Genomic DNA, 14,535 nt, shown 5'->3' with positions numbered 1-14,535 from the left:
ACCACCACTAGGATGCAGGTGTGGCCTTTGGAGCAGGGCAGGTCTGTAATGAAATCCATGGAAATAGTCCTCCATGGCCCAGTGGGTGTGGGGAATGGATGCAGGAGACCAGAAAGTTTGCCGGGGACGTCTTTGGCCCGTCTACACGTTTCACAGGCTGCCACATACCGGGCCACATCCGATTGCACCCAGGGCCACCAGAAGTCACGGGTCAAGAGATGAGTTGTCTTGTGGCAGCCGAAGTGCCTGGCAGGTCTAGAATCGTGGACCAGCTGCAGTACCTTTGTTCGTTTCTGGAGCCAGGATGGTCATTGGAGGTTGTTCCAGGTCGGGGGATGTGTTGTACTCTGGCTTTCGGGACAGAGCATCGGCCTTTTTATTCTGGGAGCTGGGAACATAGGTGATCCTGAAATCAAAACGGGAAAAGAACAACGACCAGTGGATCTGTCTCTGGTTGAGACGGCGGGCAGTTTGGAGGTGTTTGAGGTTCCGGTGGTCAGTGAGCACTTGGACTGGGTACCGAGCCCCCTCCAGATGATGCCGCCAAACCTCAAAGGCTGCCTTTATTGCCAGCAGCTCCTGCTCCCAGATGGTGTAGTTCCTTTCAGCGGGGGTCAGCTGGCGAGAGTAGTAGGTGCAAGGCTGTGGAGAGCTAGAGGGAGTTGCCCGTTGTGAGAGCACCGCTCCAATGGTGGTGCTGGAGGCATCTGCTTCGACTAGAAAGGGTAGCTGGGGATCTGGGTATCGAAGGACTGGTTGCGTGACGAAGCGTGTCTTCAGGGTCAGGAATGCCTCGCTGGCTTCCGGTGTCCAACGGAAAGGTTCTTGAGGCCAGAGAAGTCGAGTGAGAGGGACGGCTATGGATGCAAACTGGGGGATGAATTGCCGGTAGTAATTGGCAAACCCCAGAAATCGCTGCACATCCTTCCGAGAACGGGAGGCTTGCCAAGTCTGTACAGCCTCGACTTTAGCTGGGTCCATTTGGATTCCGTGGGGTGATAGCACATGGCCAAGGAATTCCACGGTAGGCCGGTGGAATGCACACTTTTCCAGTTTGGCGAATAGGCCATGCTGCCGGAGTCTTTGCAGCACCGTCCGCACGTGCCGAGTATGTTGCGACGCATCACGTGAATAGATTAATATGTCATCCAGGAAAACAATGACAAACTGATCCAGGATATTTCGAAAGATGTCGTTCATCAGTCTCTGGAACACAGCTGGCGCGTTAGTCAGGCCAAAGGGCATTACCCGGTACTCGTATTGTCCATATCTGGTACTGAAGGCGGTCTTCCATTCATCTCCTTCTCGGACACGCACCAGGTTGTAGGCTCCCCGAAGATCCAGCTTGGTGTAGATCTGGGCTCCCTTGACTTGCTCCAAGAGGTCGGAGATCAGAGGCAGTGGGTACCGGTCGCGAACGGTGATCTTGTTCAGGGCCCGGTAATCATTGCACAGCCGGAGTTCTCCACTTTTCTTTTTGACTAAGAGGACTGGGGCAGAGGTGGGCGAGGTAGAGGGCCGGATGAACCCTCGCCACAGATTGGTGGTGAGAAAGTCCCGAGTGCAGCCAACTCAGGCTCTGATAACGAGTACAGGCGTCCCACTGGCAGAGGGACTCCAGGAATCAAGTCTATGGCACAATCATACGGCCGATGAGGGGGAAGTTGGTCTGCTCCCTTTTCCTCAAACACATCTTCAAACTCTGCGTATTCCTCTGGCATCACAGAGGCCTCCTGTACAGCGGCTGCAATGGGACCTGGGCATTGATTTTCGTGTGGGCATGGGTCCCGGAAGCAGAGGTCCAACTGGCCCCACCGGATAACTGGGTCATGGCGGCAAAGCCAGGAAAGTCCCAAGACCAGCGGGAACTGAGGAATGCCTACCACATCAAAGCAGAGCCGTTCACTGTGCTGCTGGATCTGCAAGAGGAGGTCCTGGGTCTCCTTGACCACGGGTCCAGAACGTAGCGGCCGCCCATCAATGGCCTCAACTACGGTGGGGGTCTTTTTTGCCCGCAAGGGAATTCGGTGCTGTGCGGCAAACTTGGTGTCCATGAAGCAGCGGGATGCCCCTGAGTCTATCATGGCGTACACAAATAGCCATCGACCATCAGGCAGGCACAGCTTTACTGGCACCAGGAAGGGTTCAGGAGGAACACTGGAGGCATTGGCCGTTCCCACAAGTTGTTTAGTGGGAGTCTGCTCCTGGACTATAGCTCGGGTCCTTCTTTTGGCAGGGCACCCATCGGCAAAATGGCCCACCCCACCACAGTACCAGCAGAGGTTGTGGGCATGACGCCTCACCTTTTCCTCTGGAGGCAGGTGGGTAGAAGGCATGTTCAACGGTGTGGGTTCCGCTGTCCTCTCAGGTGAGGTCTGGGGCGGGGGTGGCTGGCGTAGCGCACGTGCTTGCCGCCGGCTCTCCAGTCGTCCATCAATACGGAGGCATAGGAGAATGAGTGCTTGCAGCCCTCCTGGTCGTTCAGATCGAACCACTTCATCCAATACTGCGTCAGACAGTCCTTCCAGGTACTGGTCAACTAAGGCTGCTTCGTTCCAGTCCAAGTCCTGAGCCAGTAGCTGGAATTCAGTGGTATATTGGGCCACAGTCCTGTCTCCCTGGGTTAGAGCTCTGAAGCAAAATGGGGGCTTTTTTGTATGCCCTGGTGGCAAAGAGGTCTACATCTGGTGTGCCCCACTCTGAGAACATCAGTCATATGTAGTGGTATCTGATAGACCACTTGTGGGTGTCAGACCCTATTCTGCTTAACCTGTCCACGACAGTGTTTTCTATACCTGGGACATGGACTGCTTGAATGTGCACACTGTATTCTAGGCTAAGGGAGATACGTGAGAAGCAAACACAAGGTAAAAGAGGCAATTGGACCGCTGTTGGGAGTAGATGGAGAAACTCTGATGCAGGACAGAGAAAAAGCAGACAGGCTTAATGACTTCTTTGCCTCTGTTTTCTCCCTGAAGAACTCAGGCACATCTAGAGATAGTAGAAAATGTGGCAGGACACCGAGTGGCTAGTTGACATTGACAGAGAGGTTGTGGAGAGGTATCTGCCTGCACTGGATGAATACAAATCCTCTGGGTCAGATGGGGTACACCCAAGAGTGCTGAAAGAACTTTCCAGAGAACTTGCAGAACCCCTGTCCATCATCTTCAAGGCCTCCTGGAAGACTGGGGATGTGCCACAAGATTGGAGAAGAGCAAATGTTATCCCAATCTTTAAGAAAGGGATGTCCCGGGAAAATAAAGGCCAGTCAGTCTGACTTCTGTTGATGGGAAGATATTAGAACAGATTTTAAAGGGATCAATCTGTAAGCATCCGAAGGACCACTCAGTGATCCGGGGAAGTCAGCATGGTTTTGTCCCTAACAGATCTTGCCAGACCAACCTGGTTTCCTTCTTTGATCAAGTGACCAGCTTACTGGATCGGGGGAACTCTGTTGACGTGATTTATCTGGATTTCAGTAAAGCTTTTGATAAGGTCCCCCATGACATTCTGATGGGCAAACTGGAAGACTGTGGACTAGACTATAGGACAGTTCGGTGGATAGGGAACTGGTTAGAGGACCGCACTCAAAGAGTGGTGGTCAACGGCGTTTCATCAGATTGGAGGGAGGTGTCCAGTGGGGTGCTGCAGTACTTGGGCCCGGTACTTTTCAATATTTTTATCAATGATCTGGATGAAGGAGTGGAAGGGCTGCTCATTAAATTTGCTGATAATACTAAATTGGGAGGAGTAGCAAACACCCAAGAAGATAGAATTAAAATTCAACAAGACCTGAATACGCTGGAGAAGTGGGCAGCTGTGAATAGGATGCAATTCAACAAAGACAAGTGCACAGTATTACATCTGGGCCACAAAAATGGGAAGCACAAATACTGGATGGGGGATACACTTCTGGGCAGTAGTATATGTGAAAGAGATCTTGGGGTAAGAGTGGACTGTAAACTAAATATGAGCAGTCAGTGTGATGTGGTGGCAAAAAAGGCTAATTCAATCTTGGGTTGTATCAAAGGGGCCATAGCATCGAAATCACAGGAGGTCATAGCCCCTCTCTATACTGCCTTGGTCAGGCCGCACCTGGAGTATTGTGTGCAGTTCTGGAGGCCTCACTTCAAAAAGGATGTGGACAAAATCGAGAGGGTGCAGAGGAGAGTAACGAGGATGATCAGGGGTCTGGAGACTGAGCCCTACAAGGAAAGGCTGAGGGCCTTGGGAATGTTTAGTTTGGAGAAGAGGAGGTTGAGGGGGGACATGATTGCTCTCTTTAAGTATTTGAAAGGCTGTCATTTGGAGGAGGGCAGGGAGCTGTTCCAGTTGGCAGCAGAGGGTAGGACCCGAAACAATGGACTTAAATTACATGGACAAAGGTACCAGCTGGATATTAGGAAGAACTTTTTCACAGTCAGAGTAGTTCAAAAGTGGAATCAGCTGCCTAGGGAGGTGGTGAGCTCCCCTTCACTGACAGTTTTCAAGAAGAGGCTGGATGAATACTTGTCAGAGATGCTTTAGGCTGATCCTGCACTGGGCAGGGGGTTGGACTAGATGGTCTGTATGGCCCCTTCGAACTCTATGATTCTATGATCCTATGATCCCTCTCCCACAACCTTATTGCTTTTAGACACAAATGGCGGGAAGTCATTCCCCCTTGCTTGTTCACATAGAACATAGTGGTGCTGTTGTCTGTCAGAATTTGCCCGTTTTTGTTTTCTACCATATCTGAAAAGGACATTAAGGCAAAACGTATTGCCCTCAACTCAAGGATGTTGATATGTAAGGAGAGTTCAGATTCCGCTCACTTGCCATAAGCAGTAAGCCCTTTGCAGCGCGTGCCCCAGCCAGCTGTAGATGCATCCACAGTAACGGTTACTTCCGTGCCGGTAGACCGAAAGGGTACCCCATGTAGCAAATTGTCATCCCTCAACCACCATTCCAGGCTTCTAAGGACTGGCCTAGGATTGCTAAATTTCTTCCACTGGCTGTGTTTTGAGGCATGGCAGACAGAAATAAACCACAGCTGAGCCTACCTCATATGCAGTTGTGCTAGTGGTGTCACCACTGTGGTAGATGCCATAAGGCCCAGCAAAGTTTGAATCTATCTAGCCGACTGAAACCTATTTTTAAAAAGCGTCCTAATCATCCCTTTAATTTTCACTGCCCTCTCAACAGGGAAAAAGACTTTACCGAAAGAGGCATCCAGGACAGCACCTATGAACTGAACCCGTTTGGAGAGTTGCTGTCACGTTCTGGCAGTTAGATCCCCATAGTACTCCACTGCACACACTCCAATGTATGAGATAAAGTTACTTCATTAGAGATCCATCAGTATCAGCATACACAGACAAGGGTCATTGGCAGAAGTGACGTGTATAAGGTTGGAGGGGTTAGTTATAGGGAAAGTTCCTGCCTTTAGGATATGCTTCTGGCACAAAGGAGCCAGAGGGGGGAGGAAGGGGGTTTGAGACAGGAAGTGGGAAGAACTGTAGGAGAGATGAAGTTATTTTTGGTTCCAAGGAGACGCCAGCACTCAAGGACATATTCTCAAGTGGCTGTGAAAAAAAGTAGACCTCGCAGCAGGCAACTGTGAGATAAGCACTCTCAGCTAGACAGGCCCCAAAATGCCACTTCCCATACTCTCAGAGGTTCAACATATAATACAAAGCACAGAGAATACTCATGGCAGATATGTAGACAGGCATATATGACAGTTGCACTCTGGATTTCTTGTGGTTAACTACAAGGCCCAATTTGGAGCAGGTGTCCAACGTTAACTCCACCTGTCTAACCAGGTCCCTTTCTGACGTGGCCGAAATCAGCCAGTTATCCAGGTACGGATAAGTCAAACACCCCAAAGTCCTCAGATGGGCCACCACTACTGCAATGCATTTAGTGAAAATCCTTGGGGCCAGGGAGAGCCTGAAGGGAAGCGCTTGGTACTGGTAGACATCATCCCCACAAGTAAACCTGAGGTACCTCCTATGGGAGGGATGGATGGCTATATGGAAATAGGCATCTTTCAAGTTGATCACTGCGAACTAGGAACCCGGGGGCAAAAGCGTCATTACCATGTTAAGGGAGGTCATTCTGAATTTCTGTACTTCGATTGACTTATTCAGGTCCCTGAGATCTAATATGGGTCTAAAACTGCCATCTTTCTTCTCCACTAGGAAGAAGTTCGAGTAGGAGCCCCAACGATCCTGTCCAGGGGGCACCAATTGTACCACTCCCTTGTCTAAGAGAGCCTTCAACCCGAATAGCAACTCGGGCCACGGATCGTGATTAATTCTACCAGGAAAATCCAAACACGGTAAGTAAGAGAACTCAATTTTATAACCACATTTAACAACGTCAAGAACCCAAACATCAGTAGTGACAAGACACCACTCAGAAAAATAATTACAGGGCCGGTCCACAAACATTGGCCCAGAGTCCTGGCCTAGTCAGAATTGCTTCTGAACATTCTGCTGTTGATTCTTCGTGGGCTGTGACTGTGCCCCCAACCTAGACCAGTAGCTGTGCTTTCTCTTAGGAGGGCACCCTTGACCCACCTGAAAGAGGTGACTCTGAGGATACACATAGGAGTGGTAGGGATAGTAGCGGTATTGTCTGCCCTGATAGTAGTGCTGTTACCTATATGGGGGCTTCCCAGCTCCCTGCTTAGTCGATGGGAGGACTCATAGGACTTGGCTGTGAGTCTGTCTTTTCTCTTTTGAGAGAGGTAATCATCCATCTTCTCTGAGAAAAGGGATTTTCCCTCTAATAGGAGGTCTTCCAACCTTGTTCCTCGTTTCAATTGGTAAGGCTCTTGACCACAACCAGATGTGCCTCCACAGGACAACTGCCAATGTCAGGGCTCTAGTTGCCGCGTCAATCATGCTCCTCCCTGCATTTATCTGGTGTCTCGCCGAGCATAATGCCTCCTCCCTGATAACCTTAGCCAAAGGTTTCTGCTCACTGGGAAGCTTCTCATGAAAGGCAGCCGCCATTCCCCAGAGGAATATTTGATAGGCACCCATCATCGTCGAATAGATGGCGACCTTTATGCTCAGGGCCACGGATGCGTATATTTTTCTCCCAATGGCATCCAACTTTCTCCCCTCCTTGTCGGAAGGCATGGAGTATGAGCTTTGGTGCTGACGTGATTGCATTTCCTCCATCACTAAGGAGGAGGGGGGAGGATGCATAGAAAGGAAAGGGCAGGAGTCATCCCTGATCCTGTACAGCATCTCTGTCTTCTTGGTAGTAGATGGTTTAGAGGCTGGCTTCTCACAGAGAGAGTTCATAAGGTTGGCAAACCCCTCAATAACAGAGAAGGTGACAGATGTAAATCCTGAGTATAAGTACTGAAGGATCTTGTCCTTAGGCTTGGTCTCCAGTGATGTAATTTCAATTTCCAAGGCTTTAGCCATCCTCTGAAGCAGTTCAGAGTAGTAACGAAAGTCATTGGTAGGAGAGGCTTCACCCATCTCACCCAAGGCTTTGTCCACGGAAGGATCTGATGGCCCACTCGAGCTAACTTCCCTCTCATAAGGGTCAGGTTCCAGGTCCCGGAGTTGGAAAGACATTGCCAATTCTGGCATATAATGGGGTCTCCTCCCAAAATCCGAATAAGACATCTGTGAGAATACAGAGTCAGCTTGGAAGGGCTCACCAATGTCCCTGTCCGAGAAGTACCTTGGAGAGCGACCACGGGAGTAGAACCACTCAGAGTACCGGTAGTGTCTGCTCCTTTTAGATGACTGCTCCCGCCTAATTTCTCCCTCCTCCGTAAAGGATGTCACTGAGGAGGATCAGGACTTCGGTGAAGGAGTCCTCGGGAGATCCAAAACCTCTATTTCCGAGATGCCCTCTTTTCTCGGTCAGGTCCTGCTCAGTTCCTTCCCAGTCAGGTGCTTAGTCTTTGCCCGTTTCTTTTTAGGTGGTTCCAAAGGAACTGCTTCAGATGCCGGTTCCAAGGGCTGGACCTGTGCCAGTGTGGGTGTTGATTCCATAGGCCTAGACAACCCTCTCGATTCTGCAGGCCTGGACGACTCCCTCAATTTCGAGTGTCGAATCCGAGCAGGTGATGTATCTGAACGCATCCTGGAGGGAGCTTGGGTCTCTGGTGGGGTCAGTTCTGACTGGGGCACCAGGATCGAGGTCAGATCCAGGTAGCCCTTGGTACCTTCGGCCTGGTTTGCATCAGCCAACTTAGGCCCCAGGCCCAGCACTGCCATAGCTTTTTTCCAGAGGGCCACTTTTAAGCGGAAGACTGATCTGCTTGCACTTTGGGGGTAAAGACTCTGCAGATCTTACATGCTTGGGCATTGTGGGCTTCGCCCAAATAAATGAGGCAGAGAGAATGCCCATTAGTTTTAGCCATTTTCTAGTTGCATTTAGAGCAACGTTTAAACAGGGCCGTATCAGTCATACTTTCACCCTTCTCTTCCAGGAAGCACAAACACAGAGAGAAGAAAAGGCACGAAAAACTCACAACAGATCTCCAAGCTATTGAACCTCTCACGGAGGCGGCAGAAGAGGAATTGAGGGGAAAGGGTGCCACGCCTTCCAAGTATAGGCTGTTTAGGCAGGAAAAAAGCCGCACCTGCACTCTAGGAGGCATCAAGCACCTTCTACTGGAAATTTTAGCTAAGAAATCCTCTGGCTGGTAGATCTGTGCAAGCGCAGTCCCATGTGGGAATGGACAGAAGACCAACAATGAACCCAAGTATCATCTGTAACAGACTCCCAGAAGGGAACAAATAGGAGCAGTCTGTCCAGAAAAGACACCCTCAGTTCTGACTTTGTGTTAGTTAGTCAGAATAAAGATTTTTGTCCTTGCGAAGAACACTTAGGGGATTGTGGGTGAAGGGATCTTGACTTGGGCTTCAATTTCTTCTTTCTACTCTGTGGTATAAGATCTTTGTGGGTGGTATCACTGGTAGTTGAGTGACTGTGGTATAGTTGGTGACTGGAAGGCTGTTACTGAGGGGAAGTGATTACCCCCAAGGGACCTTGCCGTCTGATGATTTTTTTCCTCATTTGTGATAAGGACTCTCTTGTTTTCTCTGAGAACAGAGAAGTGCTCTCAAATTGAAAATCTTCAATCTTGTTGCGCTTATCAAGAGGGAGTACCGTTGATCGAAGTCATGCATGGCAATGCATGACTATGACTGAAGCCATCAGCCTAGTGGAGCAGTCTGTTGTATGCTTACCTGCAGCAATCTGCTGTTTGGCAAGATGGAGGGCTTTTCCCTGCGGGACCTTAACTGGTGTGTGGTGTTTGACGAGTAAATTCTGGATGTAGGAAGAGAGTCTTTTTCACAAAAAGAGGTTGTAAGACCCCATTATGGCCTTATTGTTAGCAATACTGAAGTTTAATGTTGCTGAGGAGTACACAGCATTGAGCTTCCTTCCCTCTTTATCAGCTGGGGCAAACTGAGAATGATGACGGTACAGCAACAAGGGAGGATGGACATGGATGAGTGAAAAGAGAGGGACAGTCCTGATGTTTTAGTTTGTAATAATTTTCAATCTTTCATGATGTGGGAGGAATGGAAGTCAGTTTTCCCCATATTTCATGGGCAATGTCTGGCAGGTCCTCTACAGCAGGAAAGGCAACAGAAGCAGGAGAATTAGAGTAAAGGGCCTGCAACAACTTACTTTTTGGATTTGGTATGAATTAGGAGACATCCAGTTCGAGGACCCAGGACGTCTGTCACAGGCAGTAATCATTGGGGGAGAGAGATGATGCTGTGCCCCCCACAATCTCTCAGGTGTGTGTGTGTGTGTGTGTGTGTGAGAATTTCCTGCATTGTGCAAGGGGTAGGACTAGATGACCCTAGAGGTCTCTTCCAACCCTATGGTTCTATTATTCTTCAGGAGAGGGGTGGGATGCCAATTCAGAGGTAACGGTGGAGTGGGAGAGAGCTTCCCCCTCCTCAAAATCACAGAAGATGGCAGATGCTGTATGGAACCTGTTGAAACGGAGGGCCCTGGAACCCGTGGGAGTGGCGAGGGGCAGGGCTGGGAACCCAAGTTGGAACCAATGCCTGAGGTTGGGGCCATTTAAACAGATCCTGCCAATGAGTAAAATGCACCGGGAAGGCATCACAAAGGAAGGCCATGGAAATGGTTGTGTCAGAACCAAACAGTTGCATCAGACAACCAAACAGCGTGCAACAGTGGGGTAGGTGGAAGCTCGGCTAAAACTATTGATTTGATTGATTGATTGATTTGATTTGATTTATATTCCGCCCCCCCGCCCCCCATCAGCAGGCTCAGGACAGATTACAATGTATACAATAATATAAAATACATGTACCTTTAAAAACCAGTAAAACACAATAAATATTTAAAAACAAACAATACAGCAGCAGATTTCTCCAGCAACCACCACCCAACTACCTCCAAGGATATATGGCAAAGGCTAGGTGGTAGATACCCTTTGTAGGGGCACAGCTATCTCTATCTCTAGGTGGCTGGAAGGGAGGCCAAGGGCGTCAACCATACGTCTGGCAGAACAGCTCTGTCTTACAGGCCTGGTGGAATGATAGCAAATCCGGCCAGGCCCTAGAGCATACTCTGGTTTCTCTTCAGATCGCATAAATCTTTCACCTTTTACTAGGGATTTCTGTGGAGAGGTCTCTTCATTAATAGTAGCTGGAACCAATAGTAGTTGGAACAAAGGCAACCTTTGTAACCGAAGAGTGAACATGTCAAGGTTTGTGCAAGAAGCAAGGCTTCTTACGATGCTTGGACGTTATTCCTGCTTTTTTGCGCCAGTGCTTGGAGTGTTCAGAGTGGGCTGGTTCCCATGATTGATGCCATTGAGTGTCAGGGGTCAGAACAAAGTAGCTGTTGAAACTGAGGCCTCGGGTTGGAGCTCTGATGCTGGGACCAATGGGACCAGGGACAGGAGTCTAGAACAATAAGGCGTATGGGCCCTCCATGCTGCAGTAGATAGATCAGGCTGAGGCACAGACTCGAGCACAGCAGATGATTTTGCTGCTGGTTTGTCAAAGAACCAAAGGACTTCCCTCCACAAAATGGCCTTTAAGCACAAAGATCTATCGGCCGTAGTTTTTGGGGTGAACCTTTGGCAGTGATGGCAACTCGAGATGTTATGCGACTCACCCAGGCAGAGGAGGCATAAGTTGTGCTCATCTGTTATTTTCATGCTGCATTATGAGCAATTTTATACCGAGATCTCTGCAACATCATCTACCTGTCAGTGAGGAGACGACAGAGAAATCACGGGTGAAAGTCAGTGACTGGCAACAGAGTAAAGTGAGCTAAAAGAACCTTTCTCAAAGGCAGCAAAAGAAGAACTGATGGAAATGGGGGCATGTCTCAATATACATGCTCTTATGTTCCACACAGTGTGGGGGGGGGCACCTCCTTACACTTCTCTAGAGTTAAGAAATCCCTCTCCACGGATGGCCTGTCCAGTGCAGTGTGGGGCTGCACAGAAGAAACAACTATGAACACATTTACTTATAAATAAACCATAATTCTGTTTATGAAAAATGTCTGTTGTATCAGGATCCCCTTTTCCCTCACAACCCCCTCCACATACTGACTATTCTGTTATTCTACCAAATATAAAAACACCTTCCTGTACAACAAGTCAAACAGAGATCTAAGGCGAGAGCCTGTGGTGGCCGTGAACATCCTTTGGGGACACGGAGGGAGGCTGCGTAGTGCAGCCCACTTCAGAACCTTACAGTGAGGTGCCTTGACAGGAGCTGCATATCATGGACCATCTCATACGGGGAGCAGAACCCCACAGTCAGCCAGCATGTTCCCGCGGCAGAATGGAGATGTGAACCTGGTCCCCCAGATCCTGGTCTGACCCCACAATATGCCACACTGGCTCTCGACTTTGCGACTGTGGTTGTTGCCTGTACAGCTCTTGTTACTGATGAGATCTACTTTGGCATTAATCTGCAGTAGCCAGATAAATTTTTCCCCATTGGGATAAACTCACAGATACCCATTTCAGTAACTGTATGCTTACCACAATGGGGGAAATAGAGGATCCCTGGAGCCATTTTAGGTTCTTTGGATCAGATTTTTTTAACAAGACAGAACCCAGTGGAAGGTATACTCACCCTTCCCCCATCACCCTACAGTTTCAATCAGAATCGCTATAATCCACCTTTTTTGTTTTTAAATAGTGCTGTTTGCAAAGAGTCACATGCATTTGAGCCATCATATAAACAGGCAAACATTTATTTTTAAAAGTCAGAATAGCAGGCGAGGAGGAGGAGGAGGAGGAAGAGAATGGGAAGAAGTCAGCCAATTTGTTGCATATGGAAGAAAAAAGGACACAGCAGGCTCTTGTTCAAAGAATCCAAGGAATGAGTTCCAGATACTCCCATAATTTTTCAAAGGTTACTTTCTCCTGTAGGAAACTCTGCCCTTGGTGCAGGCCTAACATTTCTAAGGCATTTCCAGAAACTGGCAGTTACTCATAAGATACATAAAAGAAAGATGAAAGAGTCACATGCGCTGCCCTGAGCACCTTGGAAGGAAGAGCAGGATAAGCATCTAATAGATGCAAATGCAAGAGTTGGTGTGAAATTAATTACAAGTCAATTGTGTTCCTTGTGAAATCTTCTGAATGGACACCAAAAGGGCAGGTATGTCTGTTACTCATATAGAGCAGGGTAGGGATGTGTGGTTTGGGTTATGGATCCGGGTTTTTAACCCAGATCAGGACCGATTCAGAATGTTTTGGCATCCCTTAATCAGCCTCAGTATTCTTGAAGCGATTCAGGATTGCTGAAGCAAAACTTACCTAAGCGCTTTGGATCGTTTTGTTAAGCTTCAGGAAGTGTGGAAGCAGTCTTTCCCTTGCCGTTCCTAAGGAACGCCAAGAGAAAACAGTGCTTCCTCCACTAGTGGGGTTTTCTAAGTGGCTGGGGGTGGCATTTTGCAAGCAAAATGCACCACATTTGCAGGGGACCTACTATCCAGGTTTCAGAAAGATTGGACTTCGGGGGACCATGTTATGCCCCCCCCCATCCACTGCCAATCTCCATTGTTCTCTAAGGAGAAAATGGGAGGGGGGGTTCCTAGGTGGCTGGGGGTGGCATTTTGCAAGGAAAATGCACCTGGGCTTGACTGTGTAAGGATGCCCGGCAACTCTCAAAAGACTTCACTTTAGGAGTTAAAGTTCTTTATTGATAAGATGCCAGTTTCATGCACTTACGCCATCCTTGCTAGGACTGGTGGCTACAGACAAGCCTAAAGCAGATAAAGGTTCCCCATGGTTGCTTCTAATCCCCAACCTTCCCCCTGGCAGTCCTTGAACTCTGAAAGCAGGAAAACAGGCTGTGAGATTCACGGACTTCTCAAGGCCAGGCAGGCTCCCAGGCTCGGGAGAGATTACAGCAGGGAACCAACCACCACTTCCTGTTCTCAGTTTTCCACCCCGGGTACGAGTGACAGAACCACAATGGCCCCCCCAGAAGCTCAATCTTTCTGAAACTTGGGTGGTAATGAGAGGAGCATTGGGAGAGGGTCCCCTGTGGGTTTGGGATTATTCGGGAAGGAAATGCCCCTGGGAGCAGCGTTTCCCTGTGGAAACAATGGCTGAATCTTCTGTAATAATCCTGAAGTGGTTTAAATAACTGAAATGGGTTTTCCCAAATTTTATTCCCACTTCGGGTAAACCAGAAGCAGGAAATCTGAATCTTTTGGGGGTGCACACCCCTACAGCAGGGGTTCCCTATGGTTTCTTCTGGAATTTTGACAGAGGGTACCTGGTATCACCACAAATTAACTACCATAGAAGTGGGGGCAATCACAGCATTATGCAGTTCTAAGCTAAGCATCTTCCTATGAAAGAGGCAACAGTGATACTTCTTTGGATATTCTGAAGCACGTCCTGTACCAAGGTCATATAGGAAGGACAGTGCTGGCTCTTTGAATGAGAAAGATATTTGGTTTCAGTTTCCAAAGAAAAGGTTTGGCTTTTATCCCCAAGATCCAAGCAGCGAATGGGTACCAGGAAACAAATTTATCGTGCACCAGGGCACCCTTGGTATCATGTTGAGGATTGCTAACATAGACATAGGTCCTTTTTGCACTGGGACTTTAAAGCATTTCAGTATCTGTTCTACTTTCCATGGTTGTAGGAGTTTCACACTTGCAAGGTAGTCACTGGACAAGTACTGATGTTTGTCCATGGTATCCCTGATTTCCTCCCCTGCAGACATACTGTGATGTTATTTTGAAGCCACTATTGAGTCGCTTCTGGCCTGATTAATGTGAGTGCAACTCCCCTTCTGCTCCTCTTCCCCCCTCTCCTTTTCCCCAGGAGCTGATTGTTCTGCATGGAATTAACCACTTCCACCCTCATCAGCTCTCTGAACTCCTTTTCTGCCATTTTTACCAGTAAAGCGAGGTAAGGGTCATAAGGCTGCTTCTCCATTGGCTTCCTTCCTCCCGGGTATGCACATATTCTCTCTCTCTTTTTTTAAAAAAGCAAGGAATGATTCCTAATCTTGCTGCTTATTGCCTGCTGGCTTTAAA

The 14,535-nt window shown here is 48.6% G+C and overlaps 1 protein-coding gene and 1 non-coding gene across 2 annotated transcripts in view; one reads left to right on the top strand and one right to left on the bottom strand.

Annotated features, from left to right (window-relative positions):
* Positions 1-14,535, bottom strand: part of FAM13C (family with sequence similarity 13 member C) — a 199,463-nt gene that overhangs the window by 106,123 nt on the left and 78,805 nt on the right. The window lies entirely within an intron of this gene.
* On the top strand, positions 10,574-10,694 carry LOC129345116 (U5 spliceosomal RNA). The gene has a single exon (XR_008598441.1). It is a non-coding gene; the product is annotated as a U5 spliceosomal RNA (small nuclear RNA).

Source organism: Eublepharis macularius, chromosome 17 (genome assembly GCF_028583425.1).
Source record: "Eublepharis macularius isolate TG4126 chromosome 17, MPM_Emac_v1.0, whole genome shotgun sequence".
Taxonomy (NCBI): Eukaryota; Metazoa; Chordata; class Lepidosauria; order Squamata; family Eublepharidae; genus Eublepharis; species Eublepharis macularius.
This window is presented reverse-complemented; position numbering and strand designations above follow the sequence as displayed.